This window comes from Rhinolophus sinicus, chromosome X, assembly GCF_036562045.2.
Source record: "Rhinolophus sinicus isolate RSC01 chromosome X, ASM3656204v1, whole genome shotgun sequence".
NCBI classification, from domain to species: Eukaryota; Metazoa; Chordata; class Mammalia; order Chiroptera; family Rhinolophidae; genus Rhinolophus; species Rhinolophus sinicus.
Window position 1 is genome coordinate 75,096,016 of NC_133768.1, and position 16,446 is coordinate 75,112,461.

The 16,446-nt window shown below is 35.9% G+C and overlaps 1 non-coding gene across 1 annotated transcript; it reads left to right on the forward strand.

Annotated features, from left to right (window-relative positions):
* The first annotated feature begins 7,736 nt into the window (after positions 1-7,736).
* LOC141569843 (U6 spliceosomal RNA) lies at positions 7,737-7,843 on the forward strand. The gene has a single exon (XR_012493624.1). It is a non-coding gene; the product is annotated as a U6 spliceosomal RNA (small nuclear RNA).
* Positions 7,844-16,446: the final 8,603 nt, after the last annotated feature.

Below are 16,446 nucleotides of genomic sequence, written 5' to 3' on the forward strand. Positions count from 1 at the left end.
GGCCATATTACCCAAAGCAATATACAGATTTAATGCAATCCCCATCAAAATCCGAATGGCATTTTATAAAGAAATAGAACAAAAAATCATCAGATTTGTTTGGAACCAAAAAAGACCCCGAATAGCCAAAGCAATCTTAGTAAAAAGAACAATAAAGGAGGTATCACACTTCCTGACTTGGCTTGTACTACAGGGCTACAATAATCAAAACAGCATGGTATTGGCAGAAAAACATACACATAGACCAATGGAATAGAATTGAGAACCCAGAAATAAAACCACATAAATATGGGCAGATAATTGTTGACAAAGAAGCTAAAAACATACAATGGAGGAAAGACAGCCTCTTCAATAAATGGTGCTGGGAGAATTGGATAGCCACGTGCAAAAGAATGAAATTGGACTGCTGTTTGTCACCATGTACCAAAATTAATTCAAAATGGATCAAAGACTTAAGCATAAGACCTGACACAATAAACTTCATAGAAGAAAACATAGGTACTAAACTTATGGACATTGGATTCAAAGAGCATTTTATGAATTTGACTCCAAAGGCAATGGAAGTAAAAGCTAAAATAAACAAAGGGGACTATATGAAACCTAAAAGCTTCTGCACAGCAAAAGAAACCATCGACAAAATAAAGAGTCAACCAAGTGAATGGGAGAAGATTTTTGCAAACAGTGTCTACGATAAGGGGCTAATATCCAAAATATACAACGAACTCATGAAACTCAACAACAAAAAACCAAACAATCCAATTGAAAAATGGGCAGTCGACCTGGAGAGACATTTCTCCAAAGAGGGCATACAAATGGCAAATAGACATATGAAAAAATGCTCAACATCACTAATCATCAGAGAAATGCAAATCGAAACCACAATTAGATATCACCTCACCCCAGTCAGAATGGCTATCATCAACAAGACAAATAGTAACAAGTGTTGGAGAGGCTGTGGAGAAAAAGGAACCCTCGTACACTGTTGGTGGGAATGCAGACTGGTGCAGCCGTTATGGAAGGCAGTGTGGAGGTTCCTCAAAAAATTACGAATAGAATTGCCATGTGACCCAGCATTACCTCTCCTGGGTATCTACCCAAAGAATCTGGAAACATTTATACATAAAGACTCGTGTGCTCCAATGTTCATTGCAGCTTTGTGTACGGTGGCCAAGACATGGAAACAACAAAAATGTCCTTCAATAGATGAATGGATAAAGAAGTTGTGGTATATATACACAATGGAATACTATTCGGCGGTAAGAAAAGATGATATAGGAACATTTGTTACAACATGGATGGATCTTGAGAGTGTCATGCTGAGTGAAACAAGTCAGACACAAAAAGCAGAGGACCATGTGATTTCACTGATATGTGGTACATAAACCAAAAACAACAAAAGAACAAGACAAACAAATGAGAAACAGAAACTCATAGACACAGACAATAGTTTAGTGGTTACCAGAGTGTAGGGGGGTGGGGGGTGGGAGAAGAGGGTAAGGGGGATCAAATATATGGTGATGGAAGGAGAACTGATTCTGGGTGGTGAACACACAATGGGATTTCTAGATGATGTAATATAGAATTGTACACCTGAAATCTATGTAATTTTACTAACAATTGTCATCCCAATAAATGAAAAAAAAAGAAACTGGACCACCTTTTTATGCCATATACAAAAATAAACTCAAAATTGATTGAAGTCTTAAATATAAGATTTAAGATCCCAAAACCATAAATGTAAAATGTAAGATACCAAAACCATAAAACTCCTAGTAGAATGTATAGGAAGTAAACTCTCAGAAATTATCCTTAGTAATATATTTTCTGATATATCTCTTTAGGCAAGGGAAACAAAGAAACAAAAAATAAACAAATGGGACTACACCAAACTAAAAAGTAAAGTAAACCATCAACAAAACAAAAAGACATGCTACTGAGTGGGAGAAGATATTTGCCAGTGATATATATGATAAGGAATTAATATCCAAAATTCATAAAAAATTCATACAACTTAATATAAAAAAACAAACAATCCAATTAAAAAATGGACAGAGGATCTAAATACACCTTTCCTCAAAGAGGACATACGGATGGGATGGCCAATAGACATATGAAAAGATGCTCAATGTTACTAATCATCAGAGAAATGCAAATTAAAACCACAATGAGATACTACTTTTCTGCTGTCAGAATGGCCATCATCAATAAATCAACAAAGAACAAGTGCTGGTGAGGATGTAAAGAAAGGAGAACCCTCATGAACTGTTGGTGGGATTGCAAATTACTGCAGCCACTATGGAAAACAGTATGAGGTTCCTTAAACAAATTAAAAGTAGAACCACCTATGACCCAGTTGTTCTCCTTGGTATTTGTCCAAAGAAATACAAAACACTAATTCAAAAAAAATGTATGCACCCTATGTCTACTGCAGCACTATTCAAAATAGCCAACATATGGAAACAAGAGCAATACCCATCAATAGACAATTGAATATAGAAATTGTGGTACATTTATACAATGGAGTATTACTCTGCCATTTAAAAAGGATGAAATCTTACTATTTGAAGCAACATGGATAGTCAGACTGAGAAAAACGAATCCCATATGATCTCAGTTATATGTGGAATTTAAAGAATGGAATAAATGAACAAACAAAACAGAAATAGATTTACAGATACAGAGAACAAACTGATCATTGCTAGATGGGAGGGGGGTTTGGTGATGAATGAGAAAGGTGAAGGGATTAGGAAGTACAAATTGGTAGTTGCAAAATAGTCACGGGGATATGAAATACAGTATGAGGAATATAATCAATAATGTTGTAAAGACTATGTAAGTTGTCAGATGGGCACTGGACTTATTGGGGGGATCACTTCATAGATCATATAAATGTGCTGCACACTTGAAACTAATACAAGATAATTGAATGTCAACTATAAATACAGAGAGAGAGAGAGAGAGAGAGAGAGAGAGAGAGAGAGAGAGAGAGAGAGAGCCAAAAAATGTATACACATTTTAAGAAAGGAAAATAAATTGTATTAAAATTGTAATACTCAGTATATACCAATAACAAAAGATGAATACAAGTCCTGTGTATACATTTTTTTTGGCACCTTGGGTATATCTATACACACACACACTATATATATATGTATATGTATATGTATATGTATATGTATATGTATATGTATATGTATATGTATATACACACATATACATGATATATATGTATATACATGTATATGTCATGTATATGTAGATATATGTATATCATGTATATGTATATATATATATATATATATATATATATATATATATATATTCACGAGATGTAAAGTCAGCATAGGGAATATAGTGAATGGTATTGTAATAGCTATGCACATTGTCAGATGGGTGGTAGACTTGGTGGGGTAATCAATTTGTGAGGAATGTAAACATCTTATCACTACGTTGTTTTGTATACCTGAGACTAATAAAAAAAAAAGAACACTAACCCCCCACCCCAGCATAGAGCAATAACTTTTGGAAGTGGTGTGCCTATCTCAATGAGTCTTGGTTTGCATACCTGTAAGCATTTGTTAAAGCTCGTTAAATCGTACCCCTAAAATTTGTGCAATTCACAGTGTGTAAATTTTATCTAACTAAAGAGTCATACAAAAGAACAAAAGTGGACCCCTCAACTTACACAATATATAAAAATCAACTAAACTTGATTAGAAACTTGAATATCACTCCTGAAATGATAAACTCCTAGAAGAAAACAAGGGGCTAACATTCACAACCTTGGTCTTGGGAATAATTTTTTAGATTTGATACTAAAAGCGAAGGGAACAAAAGCAAAAATAAAAAGTGTAACCACACCAAACTAAAAGACTTCCTGCTCAGCAAAGAAAACCATCAACAAAGTAAAAAGGTAACTTAAAGAATGAGAGAAAATATTTGCAATTCATGTATCTGACAAGGATTTAATATCACCAAATATACAAGAAACTCATACAACTCAGTATCAAAAAAAACAAATAAGTTAATTTAAAAATGGGCAAAGAGACATGGAAACAACCTAAGTGCTCATTGATATATGAATAGATAACGAAATTGTTTATCTATCTATCTATCTATCTATCTATCTATCTATCTATCTATCTATCTATCATCTACTATCTATCTACACACACACTAAAATATTATTCAGCTATAAAAAATGAGAGACCCCTTCTGTTTGTGACAACATAGATGGACCTTGAAGGCATTACACTACAGAGAAAGACAAATACTGTATGATCTCACTTATATTAATATATGGAATCTAAAACAAAACAAAACAAAACATCAAACTCATAGATACAGAGATCAAATTTGTGGTTACCAGAGGTGGGGGGCGGGCAGAGGAGGAATTGGGTTGGATGGAGGTCATTAAAGATACAGACTTCCAGTTATGAGATAAATAAGTACTAGGGATGTAATGTATAACTTGATGACTATAGTTAACACTGCTGTACTGCTGTATGATATATAGGAAATTTGTTAAGAGAGTAGATCCTAAGAGTTCCAATCAGAAGGAAAATCTTTTTTTTTTTCCTTTTCTTTTTATTGTTTCTATATAAGATAATAGATGTTAACTTAACCTATTGTGGCAATCATTTCACTATATATATATCAAACCATCATGCTGTACACCTTAAACTTATGCTGTGATATAACATGTAAATTATTTTTCAATAAAATTGAGAAAAAAAATTTTGAAGGGACAAAGGATCTGAATAGATATTTTTCCAACAGGTAATGAAAAGATTCTCAGCATCACTAATCATTAAGGAAATTTAGATGAAAACCATGATGAGATACCATCACCTCACACCTGTTAGAATGGCTATTATGAAAAATACAAGAGATGATAAGTTCTGGCTAGGATCTGGAGATAAGGGAACCTTTGTGCACTGTTGATGGGAATGTAGACTGGTAAAGCCACTGTAGAAAACAATATGGAGTTTCCTCAAAAATTAAAAATAGAACTACCCTATGACCCAGTAATTCTGCTTCTGAGTATTTACCCAAAGGAAACAAAATTATCTCAAAGAGATATCTGTACTCTGATGTTCATAGCAGCATTATTCACAATAGCGAAGGTATGGAAACACCTAAGTGTTCATTAATGGATAAATGGATAAAGAAAATGTGATATATATATATATATATATATATATATATATATATATATACACACATATACATATATATATATATAAATATGTATATGTGAGTATATATATATATATATATATATATATATATATATATATATATTAGAATATTATTCAACCTTAGAAAAAAAGGAAATGCTGTCATTTGTGACAACATGAGCACCTGGGGGCATTATGCTAAGTAAAATTATCCAGACAAAGACAAATACTTCATGGCATCTCTTACATGTGGTTGAGAGGGGCTAGAGAGTGGGGAAAATACTGGGAGGTTGGTGAAAGGGTACAAACTTTCAGTTGTAAGATGAATATGGTTTGCGGATCTAGTGTATAATATTGTGACTGTAGTTGATAACACTATATTGTATAATTGAAATTTGGTGAGAGTAGGACTTAAATGCTCTCCCCAAAAGGAAAAAAAGTTTGATATGTCAGGTGATGAATGTGTTAATTATCTCAACGGGAAGAATCCTTTCACAATGTACACATATATCAAATCATCATGTTGTACACCTTAAATACCTTACAATTTTATTTATTAACTATACCTTTAAATAGATGAAAATAGTTTTAAATGAGTTATAAAGAAACATTGGTCTCTAATTAAAGATACTCATACAAAAGTATTTAGGGCTAAATTGTACTGACATCTACAATTTAGTTTGAAATGCATCAAAATGGATTGATGGACTAACGGATAAAAATGCGATAAAGCAAACAGAATGTTAACAATTGCAGAATCAAGGTAGTGGTACACTCTTTTCACCTTTTCTAAATGTTTGAAAATGTTCCAATTAAAATACTGAAAAAAAAAGTATACATAGTATACTCTCATTGTAACACATTTTTCTGATTCTCCATGGTTTTGAGTTTGGCATATAGTCCATAAGTTAACAGAATTTATATAAAGTTCCAATACAAATATATCTATTATTGACATGAAAAGATATCCAATCTTTTAAGTGGAAAAAACAGTTTACAAAATTATGTATATATGATCTCATTTGTATAAAAAGTAAGATGTTTATATAGACAAATAAAATGTCTGCAAGAATATACATGAAACTGCTAACACTGGGGATCCCTGGGGGTTGAAATAATGAGGACTTTCATTTTTTCTGTACTATTTTAACTTTTTACAATATTCATGTATATCAGAAAAAATAGATATTTCCACTTTAAAGTGTAGTTAATTGACTTTAATGATGACAGATGGTATAATTTAAGGGGGAAATGGGAGCTTTACAACCTCTGCCTGAATACCTCTGGGGTTCAAGAGCCACCTACTTCAAGAAACAGTCTGTTCCACTGTTGGAAAGGCCCCAGTTGTAAGAATGCTTTTGCTTATAGCAAGCTGGAAACTGCCTGTCTCAATTTTCTTCTTAATGAAACAACACTGAACAAGACGGCGTTCTACTACATAGCAATCTCATAGTATAAAAAGAACTGAAGCAACAAATTGTGGTGCGAAGTGTGGGTGATAGACATGGGCAAGAAGGAGCAATAGTAATGGCTATGGCAAGAGTTTTTAAAAAGAAGACACAGTAACTTCTAAGGGATTTGACCCTAGCACTACCTTGAGTGGGAGATGACAAATCCACAGAAATTCATCTTTTTTGGTTATTCTCAGCAGGCCTGGGTTCATTATTTTGTAAGGGACACTGTATTTCTGGTGATTCTGTTTAACAGAACTACCACTTGATGGTGCCAACTAGGATTGAAATAAATAACAGTGACACTAAAAATCCTCATCAATCAGAAAACATTGAAGTTTTAAGCAAACTATCAAGATGGTAATTGTCTTTAAGTATGTGGTTTTATTATGCCTAAAATATAGGTTCAAGAAAAAACTCATCAAGTTTGCAGATGACATTAAATTACACAGGGATTGCAAAACATTCTCAAAGACAGAATTCAATCCAAAATGACTTTGACCAATTTGGGAAATTGCCCCTATAGAAACAGGATAAAACATAAAAGGGAAATATACAAGTTGTTAGTTTTAGGATGGACTGATGGTTAGGCGCCGATATAAGAGGAAAAGAATGAGTAGGATGGAGAGGATAAGAATTTGCCAGAATCTATAGCATAAAGCTATTTTAGGGAAAGTATCCAATAAATACTGGTGTAAAATTAAGGTAAAATAGTTCTGGGAGATGGGTTTTAAATTTATTATAAATTTGTCATAACTATCACATTCTCCTTTTTCTCTGTCCTCTTACCCATTTATTTAAACCTTGCCTTTTCCCAGAAAAAATAATTAGACATCTTATAATTAAGCATAAAATAAAGTATAATGTAAATAAAAAATAGATGGCAAAGAAGGATAAACAAGTAGAGGGATATAGAAAGACAAAGGATGGAGCTCAACAATGCAAATATTAGGTTGGTGCACAAGTAATTGCGGTTTAAAAGGTTAAAAATATTTGCAAAAGCCGCAATTACTTTTATACCAACCTAATAATAAAACATGTCCTTTCTGTTGGTGGAAAGCAAATTTGCCTTTAAGCTTACTACCTGCTAATTAAAAAGACAAGAGTGCTTTCTTCAGCAGCACATACACTAAATTTGGAACAATACAGAGAAGATTAGCATAGTCCCTGAGCAAGGATGACACGCAAATTCATAAAGAGTTCCAGAATAAATAAAAAAAAAAGAAAAAGAAAAGTAAAAGAAAGGAAGGAAGGAAGGAAGAAAAAAAAAACAACAACAAAAAAAAAACAGGCCAGTTTCACAGTTTAGAACTGTATGGTGTTTATAGTAGATCACTATAGTAATAAGGTGTGGACGAAGTGGAAACACGATTAAAGAAATTGAAATGTCAGTCTTATGAGGAAAGGTTAAAAGAATGGGGGGGTATTTATCCCAAAGAAGAGAAAACTAGAGGGTGACTTCATGATTATTTTCAAATATTTCAGAAGACTAGTTGTATCCATAATATACAATTGTTAATAATACTTAAAAACAACTTAACAGAAAAATGGCCAAGGATGTGAACATGTAGGTCACAGAAGAGGAAACACAAATGACCAATACAAATGCAAAGGTGTCCAACTCCACTAGCAATCAGAAAAATACAAATTATATCAGCACCATTTTCCTCCATCAGACTGGAAAACTTAAAAAAACACACACACATGATAATAAGAAGTGTTGAAAAGAAGATGGATATATATCTATATCTATACACACACACACACACACACACACACACACACACACACACACACACATATATATATATATATATATATATATATATATATATATGTATATATATGTACTCATAGTCTGATAGTGGGAATGCAAATTGGTATAGCCACTTTGGAGTATAATTTGAGAGTGTATACTAAAATGGGAAAGCCCTGTGATTCATTAATTTTATTGATTATTACAGTAATTAGTGTTATTCACTGTTATTCACTTCTCTCCTGGGTGCACAGTAGGGCTACACTCTGTGGCTCTCTTGTGCTTTGTTAGGACTATGTATCCAGTTCTGGTCAATGATTTGTTCCTTCTGTGACAATTGAGAAACTCTGAAGAGCTCTCTTTCTTTCTGCCATGGAGTCTGTCAGTATTCAAAATGGTGACTGCTTCAGCAACCTGGGTCCCTGAGTCCAATGAACAGAGCCCTCTAACCCTCAATGGATATGCGATTTGTGCAAAAAAATATCTTTTTTATATCAATCATCAATCAATGCAGAGAGAAGTCAAAAATTTATTGTTAACTTAAAAAAGATGCAAAATGACATACATAATATCATACAATTGATGTAAAAATATTCAAACCACCAAGTAATATATCTTCTATAGCTGCACTTATGTATTGCCAATGTACAGAAAATAGTCAAGAAAATTACATAGCATAACATGCCTATTCAAAATGGTGGCTACTTAGAGGGCAGGATTGTTTAGACCAGATTTGGGAATTGTGGTAAAAAGGGGATTTAACTTACTCTAAAATGTTTTAATTTTAAAGGAAGACCATATTAATTTGAAATAAAAAATATTTAAAATGTTAAAATAATATGAAGTAGGGAAGATTTTTATTGTCCATAAGAAAAGAACTTTTTACTGTTAGTTTTACAACATCAATGGAATATAAACTCAGTGGAGAATAAGTGGCCCTATCTATCCATATAAAAGTGCACATATCGTGTGATTCAGTGTTCTAGGGGAACATGTGGATGTGTGTACTAGGAACACGTGCGTAAAAGGATGTTTATTGCAGCACTGTCTGTAATAGCTAAAGATTGACAAAACCTTACAGCCTTCATTAGGGGATTGGTTAAATTAGTTGTTGTGCATTCATACAATAGAATGTCTGGCAGTATTTTAAAAGAAAGAAGTGGTTCTATACTACTACTGATGTGGAAAGATGGCTAAGACAGATTATTAAGTGAAATAAGCAATGCAGAGAATATTGTGTATAGATTATTACCATTTATAGAAATACATAAAAATGAATATATCTGTAGATCTTCTCTCCAAATCAACAAACACAGGAGCAGAATGATAACCTCACTGGACAAACTGTTAATCTTGTACGTGATAAGGAGGTGTCAAAAGACTTCAGCATGCCTATGAACTGGAAAACACAGCCTACCCCAGCCAAGAAACATCAAAAAGTGTTTCACTTTATCCTGGAACATTTGCAAGTATAATGATAATTTTGCAAGTTTTGCAAGGATGCCTATGCAGGACTAAACAAACCATGTCTGAGTAAGCATTGATTACAAGGGAAACAAGGTAAAATGTAGTGGTAGAAGAGGACCTGCATACCACTGGGAGAAGCTGGAAGAGCCACTGAGGCTGAGTAGGGAGAAATTCCAAGAGTATAGGTTGTATATTAGAGGAGACAATACAGGAGAACCTCGACCTGTGTTTCTGACCATGTGGTTCTGTAAAGGTGTAATTGGTGTGTAGGAAGTGTATCTTCCTGAGGTGGAACATTAGATTAATTCATATCTCTCTAGAACTCATGCTCACAAACATCCAATTCTACTGTGGCATTTGATCCACTTCTTATCTGGCCTTGGATGCCCCCACTGTCCCAAGGAGAAAGTGAATGCACAGGCTGCGTGCAATGTAAATTCAGACTGTGACCTCTCTGTTAGTTTGCATACTAAGCTAGGCATTCACAGGTACCCAAAGTTACTACTAGTCAAACATACACAATTTGTTAATAATATTTAAAAAAATGTTTCAAGTAAGATTGAAATAAAAATGAAAACGAGCTGCAATCTGGCTTTCATGTGTCCATTGTATAAGTTTTGCTTGTGCTATTATCATTATTATACTGTGATTCTTGGTACGCAGTTTCAGCCCTCAAAGAGCTATTTTTTCTTCATCAGGTACTTTGCCCACAATTAGATTATAGTGTTATTTTAATGAGGCCAGTAGATGTCTTGATTCATACAGTATCATGATTAAATCCACAAGGCACATGTTTTATCTTCAGGTTGGATCACATTAGTTTCCCCTCAATATCTTTTTATGGTCAAAAATATAAGTGTTTGCCAAAACAGTTAAATTTATGTATTGATAACAAAATATTTCTCACAGAGTAGTGTTACACAAAGTGTGGTTCTTGAACCATCTGTACCAGAAATGACTAGAAACTTATTAAAAGCTGCAAATCTCTGGGCCCTACCCCAGCTCTATCAAATCAATCTCTGTGAAGGTGAGGCCCAGGAATCTGTCATTTTAATAAGCTTCCCAGTTGTTTCCAGAGCACACATAAGTTGACGAAAACCACCAGCCTGTATCATGATGGTGGCAGCAGAAGTAGGGGTAATAAGCTCTTTTTTCCTCAAAAAAAGGGATAATTTAAAAACTTATCAAATATGTGCAGCAAGGGGTTAGATGAGTTGAATATTACCCTAGGTTATTTCACTTGGGATGTAAGAAAAATGATCAGATTTCCCATTTATGATAGGAAAATTTAGCCTAGAGGAAGTGACAAAGGATAAATGTATGCTCATGCTGAAGGTACCACCAATAGACATCCGCTAGATATCTCTTCAGTGAAGTCAATTCATTAAAAGTACAACTAAATGTGATTGAACTTTTGTATCTTTGCAAGTCTTCCTATAAATAATTCAAAGATAAAAATAAAACAACAACAATAAAAAAACGCAATCCTTTATCAAGCCATGCATGTGTCTCCTGATTTTTGGTGCAGAAAATATGGCTGCCTTAGTTATACAGGACTGAATCCAGGGATTAAGCTCAATGTAGACAAGTTGGCTTGTGTGTCATCCACAGAAATGATAATTGAATTCAGGAAACAGATGGCATTGAGTCTGGTACACTAAACTCACCTTGTTCAAAATTGTGCAACTTAGTGGTTTCATAACTTCAACAGAAGCCAATGCTATGGGCAATCAGCACTAATCTCTCGATAGCACCATATCTCCCATCAACATCTTTTAGAATAACTATGTTTTCTCCTTTTCCCATAGTGAAAAGATCTGTAAGTCCCTTTGATTTAGGGGAATCTCTAACAGTACCTCCAAGAACAGACAGGCCTCATTAGTATAGTAATAAAAAAAAGCCCAAATGGGAGTCTTAAGGCCAGTGGGAAATGGAAACAGATACTATAGAAGAAGCCAAAGATATGAGATGCAAAGAAGATGAAGACTAATATTTCTGAGACCCAAACTGGGGAGTGTGTTTAGGATTATGTAGTGTTTCATGGTATCAATAGCAGCAGAGAAGTAGATGTGATAAAGAAAGAGTGTCCTTTGGGGAGGGAGGTTATCACTTTGTGAGGGGAATAAATGTCTAACTATTATACTGTTTTGTACACCTGAAACTAATTTAAAAAAACTAAAAAAGAAAAAGAGTGTCCTTTGATGTAACACTGAGATTTTTCAGTGATCTTAACAAGAGAAGCTGAGGGTAGGAAAATCCAACGATTTTTAATACACAGTATTAACAACTCCAGAAATTTGGTAATAAAAAAATAGAAAGAGGATTAAAGTTTATCGATGCCTATCATGTACCTGTTACTTCATATTTATCTCATTTCTCCCTCACAATGAAGGTGTGGAAAGTAAGGCTCACATAAGTTAAGTAATTAATGCAAGGTTAAAACAGCTTGTAAGTGACAGAATTTGTATTTGAACCTAGTTCTGTCTTATTCCAAATGTAGCATGCATTCCACTACAAGAGACTGGATGCATGACATTTAATAGAATTTCGTGACCCACCAGCCTTTTATCCTTCAGGTCCCTACTTTGGGCACAGGTGTAACATCAAGGTTGAGTTAGCAGTTGTGGGGAGTTGGTTGGCTGTAGGTTGGAGGAGAGGGCAGAAGTCTTATACTTATTATTAACTCACTTAAGCCTTGTGATGTAGGTACTATTATCACATTGCAGCTGAGGAAAAATGAGATACAGAGCATGGAAGTAACTTAATTCAAGGTCATACAAGTAGTCCATAGCTGTGTTCAAGTTTGTTTGGCTTTAAAGCGCCTGTATTTGCATTATGCCATATTGCCTCAGGGAAGTGAAGAAGTAAGGTGCTTATCTATCTGTACTTACAGTTTAATGAAGAGGAACCAAAAGAGAAGTCTGAAAATGAAAGATCAGTTGTTTCATTTCAAACTAATATACCTCCTGTAGCCCTGAATTCTCTCTCTCTCTCTCTCTCTCTCTCTCTCTCTCTCTCTCTGCCTACCTGACCCTTGATCTTTACTGTATTTTTCAATAAAATCCCTCTTTCATCCCTCTCCTGTATGTTATTGTTCTTATTTCAAACTTCTCATGACTGCGGTCTTCACTTTAAATCTAATAATCCCATAGCATTCTTTCAGTACATCCCTAAAGCCATCTCTTGTTCTTCATCATCTCTCTCTTATTACAATCCATTATGTAAAACAACCTCAAATCCATTCCAAACCTTAGAACCCATTTCCACTTACGTCTCCAGTTCATCTCAGCAGAGTGGTACTCCAGCTTTCTCCTGCAAACACAGATTTCTCTATTGACTCACCAAGGAGGTCTTTTTCAACACAGTAGAGGTGCTTTCAACTCAGTGGCATTGAAGAGGTGTGCCAGTGGCACACTCAGAGCTTCGCTATAGAACATGTACCATGAAGTATCAAAGCTGAATGGAGACCCTACTGATCAGTAGTCCAACCCTCCCTACACCACATTCTTCAGCGGAAAAATGTGAGGCCCAGGGGTTTTTCTTTAAACTGCATATAGCTCAAGGTTCATTAATCTACTAATCATAATTTTGGTAGTCCAACCCACTTCTCTCCTTGCCACACCTTTATCACCTTCTCTTTTGGGATAACTAGTGCCTAGGTGACCTTTTTACTCTCTGCTTCTTCCTTTGCCATTTTCTCAGCAACATTAATATTGAGCAATCTATTAATCAATATTTATTGTTTGTGACCTGTCAGATGCCAGAGATAGCACAATCATTGCTCCTCTAAACTTTGTTAATGTTTGCCTTCGTGCTACATTTATCACTCACCAACAATAATAGAACTTCATTCAGCTCAACTCTATTTCAGACCACAATCTTCTTACAAGCTCTCTGATTTCACTGGGACATTCAGTTGATCTAACTCCACTCACTTCGCTCAGCTCACTGATTCTTTGCATGCTTTGCTGGGCTCCCTCCCCAGCCGGACTGTCCTCCCTCACTCCTATATCTTTTATAGTTCTAGAGTTCTTGTAACCCCCATTTCTTATCTAACTCACTATCTCTTATCTCAAGGATCTTCTATAACAACATCTAACTAACTGCCATTTCCCTACCTATTCAACTATCCTTCCTATCCATGACTTCTCTCCACCTTGCTTGCCATGATAATGTCTCTGCCTATGTGTCTATTTTTGCCTGTTGACCAACCCTCTGCTTAGCTTTTATCGTTGAATTATTTGTTTAATACTTATGTATTATTGGCCCATTGCTCTCAAATGGGCAGGTGTGCCAACTATCCACCCCATAGTGAATCTTATTAAGCTTATAGATCACACCCTATGCCAAATCTGCTACATCCCTGTTGGTTTTTCTTTCAGGGGGAAAGGGGAGTGCATTCTCTCCCACTACACATTCAAGAAAAGAAGAAAAAAATTGAAGTGGTTAACATGTTCTGCCTTAACATTGACAATTTAGTGGAAGAAAATGATATCTGAAAACAAAAGTACTAATAGCTATTATTATCTTTGGTTTCTAGTCCACGTAGTGTGTAGAAAAGTAAAGAAGATACTTTAGCTGTAAAATGTGTGTTTATGTGAATTTGGTAAGTCAACCTAGACTAAGGTATTTTTGGTTTGTAGACAGCCAGATGATGGGCATGGACAAAAGTTCATGTCCTCCACAGGGAGGAACAATTAGTAAATTTATGATTTCGAGTTGAGTTTATACTTGTAATGTGAAAATAACCACATTAGCTAAGGTTAGTTGTTATACCCTGATAACAAAGAATATATAAAATTGTTGACAAACCACTTACCCCAAGTTCTAGTCAAGAGGGTGGAGTAGGTAAATGCTGTGCTTGCCTCCTCCCATGACCACAGTAAAATTACAACTACATTATAGAACAATCAACCTGGAAAATTATCCAAAGACTAGCTGAACAGAAGTTCTATAACTAAGGATATAAATAAGAAGTCATCTTGAGGCTGGTAGGAGGGGCAGAGATGTGAAATTGTCGAGAACTGGGAGGACATCCTGGCTGCAGAGATCCCCCCCTAAAAAACAAAGGGTCCCAACCCCACACTAGGACCCCAACTGTACCATCAGTGCAGGGAAGAGGAGCCACTACAACATCTGTCTGGGAAAGTAAGGGAGGGGGATTCTGTTCATTTGGGTGAGACTGAAGGTGGCTGGAAATCCAGGCATCCTCTAAAAGGGCCCAGTCACAGATTCTCTCACTTTCAGGCACTCACCCTGGGCTCCAATGGGGGGACTGTGGCTCAGGAGGTGCCAGAGACATGCAGGGAGAGACAGAATTTTGTGGCTTCAGTTTGAGGGCTGAAAGGAAAGCCACTATTGTCCCTGTGTTAAGTCCTCCTCCCATGCAGACTGCATGCAGTTCCCTTCTTTCCCATGTTGAGCCCTCCCCCAACAAACGGCCAAAACTGAATTTTCATTGGCCTGGTAAGTTCCACCCATTCCACACAAGTGATTCCCTGGGACTCCACCCCACACAACTTGTGCAATGCCAGAGGCATTTTTGCAGCTGGCAGTCAGCTGATGTTGGCCCATGCTGCAGTCTTTCTTGGACAACTCTCAGGTGTCTGTAGTCTGCTGGCAGGTGGCAGCTGGCCTCAGGATGCTCTGAGACTTTTGTGGAGTGGCCTCAGTGTCAGAACTGGCATCAAATCAGAATCTGCATTAACTTGTTGAATACCACTCACCCCATGCTGATGAGTCCCTGAGACCAAGCCCTACCCAAATACCTTACAGCACTGAGGCTCTTCCAGCATTGAGCCTTATTGCTGGTGGCAGCAGGCCTTGGAGTGCCCTGGGCCTTTTGCTGAGCTGTCACAAGCCTGGAATTGGTGAAAGCCAGCCTTGGTTAGAAGCATGGTCTCTCCCACATACCTGCAGGTCCAGTACAGGCAGCAACCAACTGGGAATACCTGTGTAGCTCTTAGAAGGTAACCCTGGACAAGCCACAGGTGGTGGCTGAACTTGGCCTGCACAGGAGCCGCTTCCAAGAGGCTCCACAACCAGCACACCCAGTGGCCAGCTTCTGCCCACAACAGAACACCACCCAATTAGCCCCACAAGCAGCACACCCAAAGGGTGGTCTTGATAAAAAGCAAAAACCTACAATCAAGACTCCTCTACTCAGCAAGGCTGTCATACAGAATTGAAGGAGAAATAAAGAGGTTCCAAGAAGAAAAAGCTAAAGGAGTTCATTATCACCAAGCCAGTATTACAAGAAATGTTAAAGGGACTTCTCTAAGAATAATAACAAGGGAGGGAAGAACATAAATATGAATAATAAAATGGCAGTCACTATGTATCTATCAATAATCACTTTAAATGTAAATGGACTAAATGCTCCAATGAAAAGATATAGGGTAGCTTCATGGACGAGAAAACAAGACCCATACATAAGGTATCTGCAAGAGACCCACTTCAGACTGAAAGACACAGAGACTGAAAGTAATAAAAATAAAAAATAAAAAAGGTAAAAGGTGTTTCATGAAAGTGGGAATGAAAAAAATAAAAAGCTGGGGTAGCAATACTTGCATCAGACAAAATACTTATATCA